Below are 11,899 nucleotides of genomic sequence, written 5' to 3'. Positions count from 1 at the left end.
CCTGGTCCGGGAAGATCCCACATGCCATGGAGCAACTAAGCCCATGCGCCACAACTACTGAGCCTGCGCTCTAGAGCCCGTGTGCCACAACTACTGAAGCCCGCACACCTAGAGCCCATGCTCCGCAACAAGAGAAACCACTGCAATGAGAAGTCTGTGTACCGCAATGAAGAGTAACCCCCGCTCGCCACAACTAGAGAAAGCCCATGGGCAGCAACGAAGACCCAACACAGCCAAAAATAAATAAATAAATAAATAAATTTTTATATTAAAAAAAAAAAATCCCAGCCAATGATTCCAACTATATGACATGGTGGAAAGGGCAAAACTATGGAGACAGTACAAAGATCAGTGATGGTCAGGGGTTGGGGGACAGGGGGATGGATGAAAAAGCAGAGCACAGAGGATGTTTAGGGCAGTGACAATACTGTGTATGATATTATAATAGTGGATATGTGTCATTATACATTTGTTCAAACCTATAGAATGTACAACATGAACAGTGAACCCTGACGTAAACTGTGGATTTGGGTGATCATGATGTGTTAATGTAGGTTCATCAAATGTAACGCATGGACCACTCTGGGGGCGATGTTGTTCGTGGGGCGGGTTGTGAGTGTGGGTGCAAAGGGGTATTTGGGAGATCTGTACCTTCTCCTCAATTTTGCTGTCCTCTAAAGAAAAACTCTATTAATTAAATTCCCAACTGGATGTACTCTTTCCGTGACTGCTGTACAGCTGTTGCGTGTACACTGAGTAACAATGGCATCATAAGAGTGATGGCTGTAGGGACTTCCCTGGTGGTCCAGTGGTGAAGAATCTGCCTGCCAATGCAGGGGACATGGGTTCGATCCCTGGTCAGGGAACTAAGATCCCACATGCCGCGGAGCAAATGAGCCTGCATGCCACAACTAGAGAGAAGCCCGTGTGCCGCGACTAAGACCCAATGCAACCAAAAACAAATACATAAAATATATATACAAAAAAAAAAAAAAAAAAGAACGATGGCTGTAGAGCAGGAGATAGGCCTGGGTAGCAAAACCAAGACAGCCAATGACCATACCAGACTGTATTAGATGTGAGGGTGCAGTGCAGAGACCCAAAACAATGCTGGCTTCAACAAGAGCCGTGTATCTCTCACACGTAAAACTCCACGCGCTCATCTTGTGGGACTTCCCTGGTGGTCCAGTGGTTAAGACTTCGCCTTCCAATGCAGGGGGTGCGGGTTCAATCCCTGGTCGGGGAACTAAGATCCCACATGCCTCATGGCCAAAAAACCAAAACATAAAAAACAGCAGCAATATTGTAACAAATTCAATAAAGAATTATTTTTAAAAAGTGCATTATTAAAAAAAAAAACAACACTATGTGCTCATCTTTCAAGTGGAGATGATTGTGGGGCTTCCTCACTGGGTTGCTGTGAGGATTCACTGAGCTAATACATGAGAACTTCATGACCAAGGGGGGAAATCCTGCTTTGAACTAAGTAGCACAAGGCTGATTGCTGGTAAGAGAAGTACAATATTTCCTTCCCCATCTGCGGTTGTTTCCCATTAAAGAAAAAAAATTATGTGAGACAATACCAAAAGTTAAAAAATTTCCCATTATTAAAAAAAAAAGCCTCAGTACCGCAGCTAGCATGTAATAAATGTAACTTTTATAAATAACTTTTATTGCTATTGTCCTTGTCTCCTTACCTCCCTGCATCTGCCATGCTCCACTCATTCTTTTGATTCTGTTATGTGGAAAATGAAGTCCTTTAATGATATGCAAATCCAGCTTTTGATTTTATTTTGTTCCAACTCTCTTGTTAGTTGGTTTTGGAGGACAGAATCCTTGGGCAACCAGAGAGAGATTAGTGGCCAAAGGAAGGTGGTCAAATAGCAATTGACAACTGAGATCTGGGAAGTGTCCCACATTGGTGAGCACTTGGTTAGAGGCTTTGCAGGACCTAGCATTTCCCTAAAATTATTTAAAAATATCTATTGTCTATTTTAAATGATGCGAGCATTTAGTTCCTGCCATGCTAAAACATGCCTGCCTCTTTCAACGTGGTGGTAATGTATGCAGTGGAGGCTGGAGCCTGGGGTTGGGGGGTGAGTGCCAGTGTGAGGGGTGACATTGCCAGGCCCCTCAGGACAGGATTCTGATGGAACAAGGTAGATCCCCTGGATGCTGACATGGACCGGCCACTTCCTCAGTGCACAACCTAACCCACCTACCCATCTGGGAAGCAGAAACCACAAAAGGACTGAGCTCGACCCTGAAATAACTGAGAAAACCAGGAACTGAGATTTTATTTTCTGCCATGTGGCAGAACAAGGGTTCAACAGAGGTCTAGTTGAAAAGTGGATCCATAGAGAAAGGTCCACTTGCTGCATGTGGGCTACTGTGGCTGTGAGAACTTACACTCACCGTGTTGTGAGAGTTTTTAGGAATGATTGTATGTAACAATAATACAAGCTGAGACTTGCTGAATTCAAATGAGTGCCAGGCCCTATGGTAAGAGACTTACATAAGGGATTGCATCTGATCCTCCCTACAATCCTGGCAGGGAAATACCATGATTCCCATTTTATAGAGCAGGGAAGCTCTAATGCAGGGGTCCCCAAGCCCCGGGACGCCACAGCAGGCGGTGAGCGGCAGGTAAGCAAGCGAAGCTTTTTCCGCTGCTCCCCATCGCTGGCGTTACGTCCTGAACCACCGCCCACCCGGGCCCTGTCGGTGGAAGACTTGTCTTCCACGAAACCAGGCCCCTCAGGACAGGAGGTTCCAAAAAGGTTGGTGACCGCTGCTCTAATGGGTTCCCAGGAGTGAACTCACAGCAGTGAAGTGGCTGGCCCAAGTTCACAAAGCTGGTTTCAAATCCAAGACCACTTGGTGTGGAGGCCTAGGCCCCAACCCCTGAGTCACACTGTCCCCTAGATCCATCCCTTTTAACATACCTTGCCTTCTGCTGTAGTTAGTTTCAACCTACCTTATTTTTGGCTACTAGCTTGCAATGTCCTTTAAGGCAGGAGCTTGCCTGATTTGTCTTTTTAAACTTCTTATTGAGGTATAACTTCCTACCACAAACACAAATAAGTGTATGCAATCACCTAAGTCAAGGTTTTTTTAGAACATTTCAGCATGAAACGATTTTCCCCTGAGCTCCATCCCAGTCAAAATAGTGCCAAAGATGACTACTATTATTATTTCTATACCGTAGGTTTTTGCTGTTCTTGAATGTCATATAAATGGAATCATATAAATATATGAATATTTTATTTCCTTACATGACTTAGCACATACTTATTCAGGCTTAGTTAATGTGCTCAGGAAATGTTGAATAAATGTTCAAGGCAGGCATGAAGGGCCCTTACCCTTAGTGGCACACAAAAATCTTCATAAATATAAATCTGTATTCAAATCTGTATTCAAATATAATATATATTATATATTAGTAATGTATTATATGTTAGTACTTATTACATATTGCATTATTGTTCTATATTACTAATATATGTTACATATGTATATACGTGTAGATGTGTACATAGGTGTTTGTGTATGTATACGTACGTGAGAAGCTATTATCTGTGTAATAACACTCATTACACTGTATTTGATGAATCTGTTTAGTCGCCCCCCCTACCAGCAGTGAGACCCTCAGGAGCACAGTTGTTCTATTCATGGAGCACATGTTCAATATTCAGTGAACGTTTGTAGAATCAGTGAATAAACCATTCACTGTTTCCCTGTTCTTATCGTCTAATATCTTCTTTTATGAAGTGTCACTTTTGTCTTTTTAAAATTGGGTTAGTTGTCTTCTTTTATTGCATTGTAGGAATGCTTTGCATACCCTAGATAGAAGTCCTTTGTCAGGTAGATGTTTTGCAAATATTTTCTCCCAATCTGTAGCTTGCTTATGTATTTTCTTTTTTTTTTTTTAATTTTAAAAAAAGTTACTTATTTTTACTTTTGGCTGTGTTGGGTCTTCGTTGCCGCACGCGGGCTTTCTCTAGTTGCGGCGAGCGGGGACTACTCTTCGTTGTGGTGCGCGGGCTTCTCATGGCAGTGGCTTCTCTTGTTAAGGAGCACGGGCTCTTGGCACGTGGGCTTCAGTAGCTGTGGCACGTGGACTCAGTAGTTGTGGCTTGTGGGCTTAGTTGCTCCACAGCATGTGAGATCTTCCTGGACCAGGGCTTGAACCCGTGTCCTCTGCATTGACAGGCAGATTCTTAGCCACTCTGCCGCCAGGGAAGTCCCTGTATTTTCTTAATTGTGTCTTTGATGAGCAGAAGTTTGAAATTTTAAGGAAATCCAACTTACCTAATTTTCTTTTGTGATTTTGCTTTCTGTGACCTAAGAAACTTTTGCCTACCCTCAGGTCCTGAAAATATCGTTCTATATTTTCCTCTAAAAGCTTTATGGTTTTTTTGTTCATTTACCAAAGGTAATATTAGAGGTACATGGACAGATATTTTTTTAATTTAGTTGTAATGCTTTAAAAAATTTTTTTATGGTTTTCTTTTTTTTTTAAACATCTTTATTGGGGTATAATTGCTCTACAATGGTGTGTTAGTTTCTGCTTTATAACAAAGTGAATCAGTTATACATATACATATGTCTCCATATCTCTTCCCTCTTGCGTCTCCCTCCTTCCTATCCTCCCTATTATAGTTTTCATTTTATGACAACTTATACTAGTCTTCCACTTATGGAATCAACATACAAGTTTCTTTGACCACGCCCTGCAGCTTGTGGGATCTTAGTTCCCCCACCAGGGATTGAACCCGGCAGTGAAAGCATAGCGTCGTAACCACTGGACTGCCAGGGGATTCCCACAAGTTTCTTTTTCAAATAAACTTATTAAAGTCAAAAAAGTGAGAATGAAAGTCTTAATAGAATGGATGGTAGTTGACACAAATCATGGAGATGATACCTGAATGAATGGAATTTGGAAAATGTTGAAATACTGTGTAAAGCAGTATTTCTCAGGCTCTAGAGCGCAGGCTCAGTAGTTGTGGCGCACGGACTTAGTTGCTCCGCAGCATGTGGGATCTTCCCGGAACAGGGCTCGAACCCGTGTCCCCTGCATTGGCAGGCGGATTCTTAACCACTGCACCTCAAGGGTAGCCCTGGGAAGGCTTTATTAATTCCCTCTTCCTTGCTCCCTCCCTCCTTCCCTCCCTTTTCTTTTCTTTCTTAAAAAGGAAATATAAGTAGAAGTTATAATGACTCAGTGTCTTACCTCAGTGAAAATTCTTCCATCCCATACCCTGTGAGTGAGCTCACATGTTGAAGATCAGAGGATACAGACAACCAAGAAAAAGATACTAGAGGAAGTAAATTGTTACTGTTTAAAAAAATATCCAAGCAGTATAATCCAAAGCCAAAAAGCATTTAGATTTTCTAGCTCTTTTTAATTTTAAAAAATGTCCAAGCTTTGGAATGACTTATGTCCTTGAGTAGATGATAGGGTATTGGCAGTATAGAATTTGAACATTTATCATATATACAAGATAATAGCACCTATTCAAAAATGTTTATAAATGATGAAACAGTCTATCTCTTGTAAGTTTGGGCATCGAGCCAGATCATTGGAGGGCAGTTTTCTTGGATTGTCTTGGTCTCTGAAGGAGACCTTTTATTAAATTCTGCTTTGGCGTCATGCTCATGGCTTGTGTTGAAGAAAACCATATGAAACAGCTGAAAGTAATTCACTGATATATTTGCTTTAGAGATGATGTGGAGGAATAACCACTATATCAGCCAACAAGCCCTTCATGAAAACTCCTGTAGACAGTTCCCTCAGGCATCAGTGCTAGCAGTTCTGATTTTGTCTTGAACAGCTGACACGCTGACTGGTGTATGTGTGTGTGAGTATGTAAAATCAATTAAAATATATTTACATCTTATATTCAGGGGGCAGAATCAGTATTGAAACTGTGTTTTCCTTTCTGCTTTGGCCACCTGAAAGTTTAGTACTTAATTTGCTGCCTACCTTTTAAAATTGTACAAGACTGTAGAGCACGCTTTATCTTGTTATTGGACCTTGATTTTCCATACTGTGTATCTTTAAGCAAGAAAGAAAATCTTGTGCAGTTGTATGCATTTTTTAAGAAAGCAGCCTCGAGTCTATTTCAGCATTAGGCTAGGTGCAGTCTTAATAATGAAAATACCATTTCAATGTCCTTTAATCCGTATGAATAACAAATTATTCTAAATGCTGGGCATTTTAAAATTTAAGATCACTGAAAAATCTAAAGACTATTGGCATTTATATCCTGCACTTTTTCTCTTTAAGTCTCTCAAATTTTAAAAAAAATATTGGATCAATAAATAGCATTCCTTGATTCCCTTCCCAGTTCAAAACAATTGGGAAATAATACAGAGCAGAGAGACAAATGGACATAAAAATGTCATCTCTATTACTGACAAAGGTGACTGCAGACAGTGGCTTCAGAACTGTGTCCCAAAGGGCTTGCTAACATTCCACTAGAATTAACAGGTTTTCCCACCCAGGCTCTGGTGTGGATGAATTCCAGTTCTTTCCAAGAAAATAGATCCCAGCAGGGCCTGAGCTACCCTCCTCATTCCTTCTCCCAAAACCACCAGTTAGAGAAGTCATTCCTTCCCTGGGGTGGGTGAGGAAGGGGAACAGAGAGTTAAGAGTGTCACTCTATTGGGATGTTGCTGAATGGTTGCCATTGCTATATTTGGCAGGACAGTTTCTGGTTGAAGTGTCCTACACATTGTAAGAGCTTTAGCATCCTTGACATGTGGCTCAGTTATTTAACAACCAAAATAATGCCCACATATTTCCAGATGCACCTCTTTACCCCATAGGGTTGAGAACTTTGCTTAAGAGTAAGTTCCTCCATGGAAACAGGAGGCCTGTGTGTGTGTGTGTGTGTGCGTGTGTGTGTGTGTGTGTGTGTGTGTGTGTGTGTGTGTGTGTAGGGGAAAGGGTGGAAGGGGGCAGAGATGGAAGTTCCTTGTTAATGTTAATGCCTTTGTTATTGTTAAACTTTCTATTAGCCATAAAATTTTAAGCTAATTCCTTAGAATGATAGTGAGGCAAGTTGGTGTCATTCTGGCCCTTCCTGGTATCCCCAACAAGGAATGTCAGAAGTAGCAAAGTAGGGCAGTCAGCCAGCCTTCAGGGTTGCTTCACTGGCTTCTAACCCCTCCGGTTGGTAGTTCTCATATGAGATCTCAGGGATTGTCATAAGGGAACCTTGGGTGGCTTGAATCCTGACTAAAATTCCTGCAAAGCTAAAGCAAAAGAACAGCACAGGCATGGAAGGTACCAAGGGAAAGCTTGTGGAGGAAGTGGGGGAGGCTTTTGCCTCTCCCATCAGCCACCCTAAACAAACAAAACAATAAAGGTAGTAATCTACTCCATCACGGTCCCAATTTTAGCCATCCGAAGGAACTAACATTTTAACATTAAAAAGTTAACATTTTCAACTTCCATTTTCATCCTGAATCCATCACTCACTCTCAGAGATGGCCGTTTTTTTTTTTAAAGATTTTTTTTGATGTGGACCATTTTTAGTCTTTTTATTGAATTTGTTACAATATTGCTTCTGTTTGGTTTTTTTTTTTTTTTTTTTTTTGGCCACGAGGCATGTGGGATATTAGCTCCCCAGCCAGGGATCGAACCCTCACCCCTGCATTGGAAGGCGAAGTCTTAACCACTGGACTGCCAGGGAAGTCCCGAGATGGCCATTTTTAATGATTTTTAAGTTCCGCAAGTAGTTAACAATTATTTTCAACAGTATACATATTCATGTCCTGTTTTATCGACTGGAGATGGTATCTATTGCCTTCAGGCCATGAGTTATGAAGAACTCAGTGCAGTTTCTTTACTACCTTTATACCCACCACTCTCCCTTCCCTCTTTAGGTATTATTTTTAATTCTTATAATGGTGATCTTCATGACCTAAAATAGTATAATCAAACCTCAGTTTATTTTTGAAATTCAGACAGTTATCTATTGACACTCCTGGGTGAAGGAAATGGAAATTAGCATATGAACATGTCTGTCCAGCTCTCATCTCCACCATGCTTTCCAGTTTTTATTATTTTTATTTTTTACTGGCAAGATTATAATTCTTTTCTTACCCATCTCAAGACTGAGTCTAAATTTCGCATTTAATACAACCATTACAATATTTTCATTATGCAGTCACTATTTACCACAGAGCTCATTAGTCTGATTGAGTCCATAGAGATGAAGATGTGATCTTGTGCTCTTAAACTTCAGCCACTTGGCAGGAGATGTCTTGATCATCAGTGTTCAAAGATACCTTCCTTCCTTGATTTTTAGCTTTCTTCTCTTCTTCTGGGTCATACATAACCACACTGCTGCTTTTTGTCTTACCCTATGTTCTTTCTTGAATTTTTTTCTCAATTTGCTTGAATGTCTCCTTTTAAATTATTTTGTCGTTCTGTACTTTGGTTTATTTTACTGCACGGTAAAACCATAAAGGTGCCCTGTAAGCATCTGAATGCTTTAATCTCTCCAGGAGGTCACTGTGGCGTAGGTAAACTGTAGATGATGCACATTCCTGTTTTGCTGGCTGAACTTCACCGTTTGATTTCCCATCAGAAACTGTACATTGGAATGTAAGTTTGTTAGAACGCCCTTATTAAAGCAGTAACCTCAAATCTGCACTTGCTGAGTTAAAAATATTAAAAGAAACCATTTGCAACTTTGGTAGCTATTGATGGTGAGGAATTACTTACAACAAAGCCCACCCTGCCGTCCTGTGCTATTGGCTGAGAACTCCACCTCTCACAGTCTTCCTCATGACCTGTTATTCTCAGGCTCAGCTGATAGCACTGAAGATTCCTGAGAATCATCCTTGAATGTAAAACTCAGCTCTCCCTTCTCTCCCTCTTTTTACACCCAATCGTTAAAACTGATGAATTTTATCTCCAGATTTATTTTTTTTCCTTTTAACGTATCTTTATGAAGGCGTACTTTATGTAGAGGAAAATGCACAAATCATAAGTGTACAAATCTTAAGACAAACAACATTCCTATCACTGTGGAAAGTTCCCTCATCCTTCTCTCTAGTCAGTTATCCCCACTCCCCTCAAGTAACCCCTGTTCTGACTTCTATCACCATAGTTTATTTTGATCTGTTCTAGAACTTACTTAAATGGAACCAGACCTATGTAGTCCTCTGTGTCTAGTTTCTTTTGCTCAACATGATGTTCCTGAGATTTACCCATGATGTTGTTATCAGGAGTTTGTTCTTTTCTACAGATGAATTTCATTTCAGGAATATACCAAAATTTGTTTTTCCATTCTTCTGTTGATGGGTATTTGGAGTTTTTCCTTGATTTCGCCTATTATGAAAAAAGCTACTACGAGCAGTTGTGTACAAGTCTTTATGGGCACACATGCTTTTATTTCTCTTGTGTATATTCCTAGGAGTGCCATTTGCTAGGTTACAGAGTAAATGCATGTCAAACTTTATAGAAAGCTGCCATACAGTTTTTCCATAGTGGTGGCAGCATTTTATACTCCCACCAACAATGTACAAGAGTTCCAGTTCCTCCACATCTCCCCCCACACACTTGACGGTTTTAGTCTTTTTAAATTATAGCCATTCTGGTGTGTATATAGTAGTATCTCATTGTAGTTGAGTATTTCTTTTAGAATTGTATTTCTATTTAACTATTTTTTTAGAATTTTATTTTAAAATTGAGAGTACATGCATACTAGCATGTGTGAATATTTCTTAAAGTTGCCTGATTCGTCTTGGCTGGGTATAGAAATCTAGGATCGAAAAAAATTCATTCATAATTAGAAAACATGACGTCACTGACTTCTCGAATCCATGTTTGCTGAAGAGAAGTCCAGTGACAGTGTGGTTCTTTGCTTTGTAGGTAACCAGTTTTCTCTTTCTGGCACAAAGAAAATGGATATTTCTTGAAGGATTTTTTTCTTTTTATTTTATCTTAGAGATCCAAAAGTTCAACAGTATGTTTCTGTTCACGAGCTCCCTTTTATTCACCCCATTTAGCCCTTGGGGACCTTTTAGACTCCCAAAGGGTCACACTTTTCTTTACCTTGAGTATATTTTCCTCTATTTGAGGAGATTATTTCCTCGTCTCTATTGTGGCTGCATCTGTTTCTTTTTTTTTTTAAATTTATTTATTTATTTTTGGCTGTGTTGGGTCTTCGTTTCTGTGCAAGGGCTTTCTCTAGTTGTGGCAAGCGGGGGCCACTCTTCATCGCGGTGCGCGGGCCTCTCACTATCGCGGCCTCTCTTGTTGCGGAGCACAGGCTCCAGACGCGCAGGCTCAGTAGTTGTGGCTCAACGGGCCCAGTTGCTCCGCGGCATGTGGGATCTTCCCAGACCAGGGCTCGAACCTGTGTGCCCTGCATTGGCAGGCAGATTCTCAACCACTGCGCCACCAGGGAAGCCCTCTGCATCTGTTTCTGATAGTCCTAGTACATAAAAGTTGTGACCCAGTAGACTTACCTTCTATGTTCTTTAACTTTTTTATTTTTTACATAACCTCCCCCATTATCAACATCACTCACCAGTACGGTACTTTTTAAAAATATCAGGGTGACCCTACACTGACACATCATAATCACCCACAGTCCATAGTTTACATTATGGTTCAATCCTGGTGTTGTATATTCTGTGGGTTTGGGCAAACGTATAAGGATAAGAATCCATCATTACCATATCATACAGAGTTATTTTCACTGCTCTAAAAATCCTCTGCGCTCTGCCTGTTCATCCCTCCTTCCCCTCAAGCCCTGGTGATCACTGATCTTTTTTACTGTCTCAGTTTTGCCTTTTGCAGAATGTCATATAGTTGGAATCACATGGTATGTAACCTTTTCAGATGGGCTTCTTTCACTTAGTAATGTGCATTTAAGGTACCTCCTTGTCTTTTTGTGGCTTAATAGCTCTTTCTTTTCTTTTCTTTTTTTTTTTTAATAGCTCTTTCTTTTTAGTGCTGAATAATGACCCATTGTCTGGGTGTACCACAGTCTATTTACCCATTCACTTACTGAAGGACGTCTTGGTTGCTTCCAAGTTTTGGCAGTTGTGAATAAAGCTGCTGTAAACATCTATATGCAAGTTACTGGGTAGACATAAGTTTTCAACTCCTTTGGTTAAAGACCAGCTTTTAAAAAATAGATTTTTCACTCTTTGCTTTTTGCTCTACATCATAGGGGATTTTTTCAAGATTATCTTCTAGGTTGCTGTCTTGGTCCTCACCATACCTTTTCTATTTTCCAGCCACTCCATTCAATAATTAACTTTGGTCAGATTCTTTTATTTGGCTTATGTCTTTCTCATATCAGCCTATATAATTTTATGGATGTAAAATATTCTCAAGTAATTCTGATGGTCCTAATCAGTTTTTATTAAAAAATTAAATCTGTGTTCCCTGAATTTTTTTCCTTCCTTCATGGGTCAGTTGTGTTTGTTCGTCTTGATCCTTCTCTTCCCTGTTTTGCTTTTCCGTAATTATCTGGTGCAGCTGGTCTAAACGTAATTTGTGGCAGTTTGTATTTTCCAAAGATGGGCACACGAAACTATCCCATCTCATATACTCTTCTTCTTTTTTTTAAAATTAATAGCTACTTTATTTATTTATTTATTTTATTTATTTTTGGCTGTGTTGGGTCTTCGTTTCGTGCGAGGGCTTTCTCTAGTTGCGGCAAGCGGGGGCCACTCTTCCTCGCGGTGTGGGGGCCACTCTTCCTCGCGGTGCGCGGGCCTTTCACTATCGCGGCCCCTCCCGTTGCAGGGCACAGGCTCCAGACGCGCAGGCTCAGCAGCTGTGGCTCACGGGCCCAGTTGCTCCATGGCATGTGGGATCTTCCCAGACCAGGGCTCGAACCCTTGTCCCCTGCATTGGCAGGCAGAT

The sequence above is a fragment of the Balaenoptera acutorostrata genome, chromosome 10 (assembly GCF_949987535.1).
Source record: "Balaenoptera acutorostrata chromosome 10, mBalAcu1.1, whole genome shotgun sequence".
In the NCBI taxonomy this organism is placed as follows: Eukaryota; Metazoa; Chordata; class Mammalia; order Artiodactyla; family Balaenopteridae; genus Balaenoptera; species Balaenoptera acutorostrata.
Note: the sequence above shows the minus strand (reverse complement) of the source record.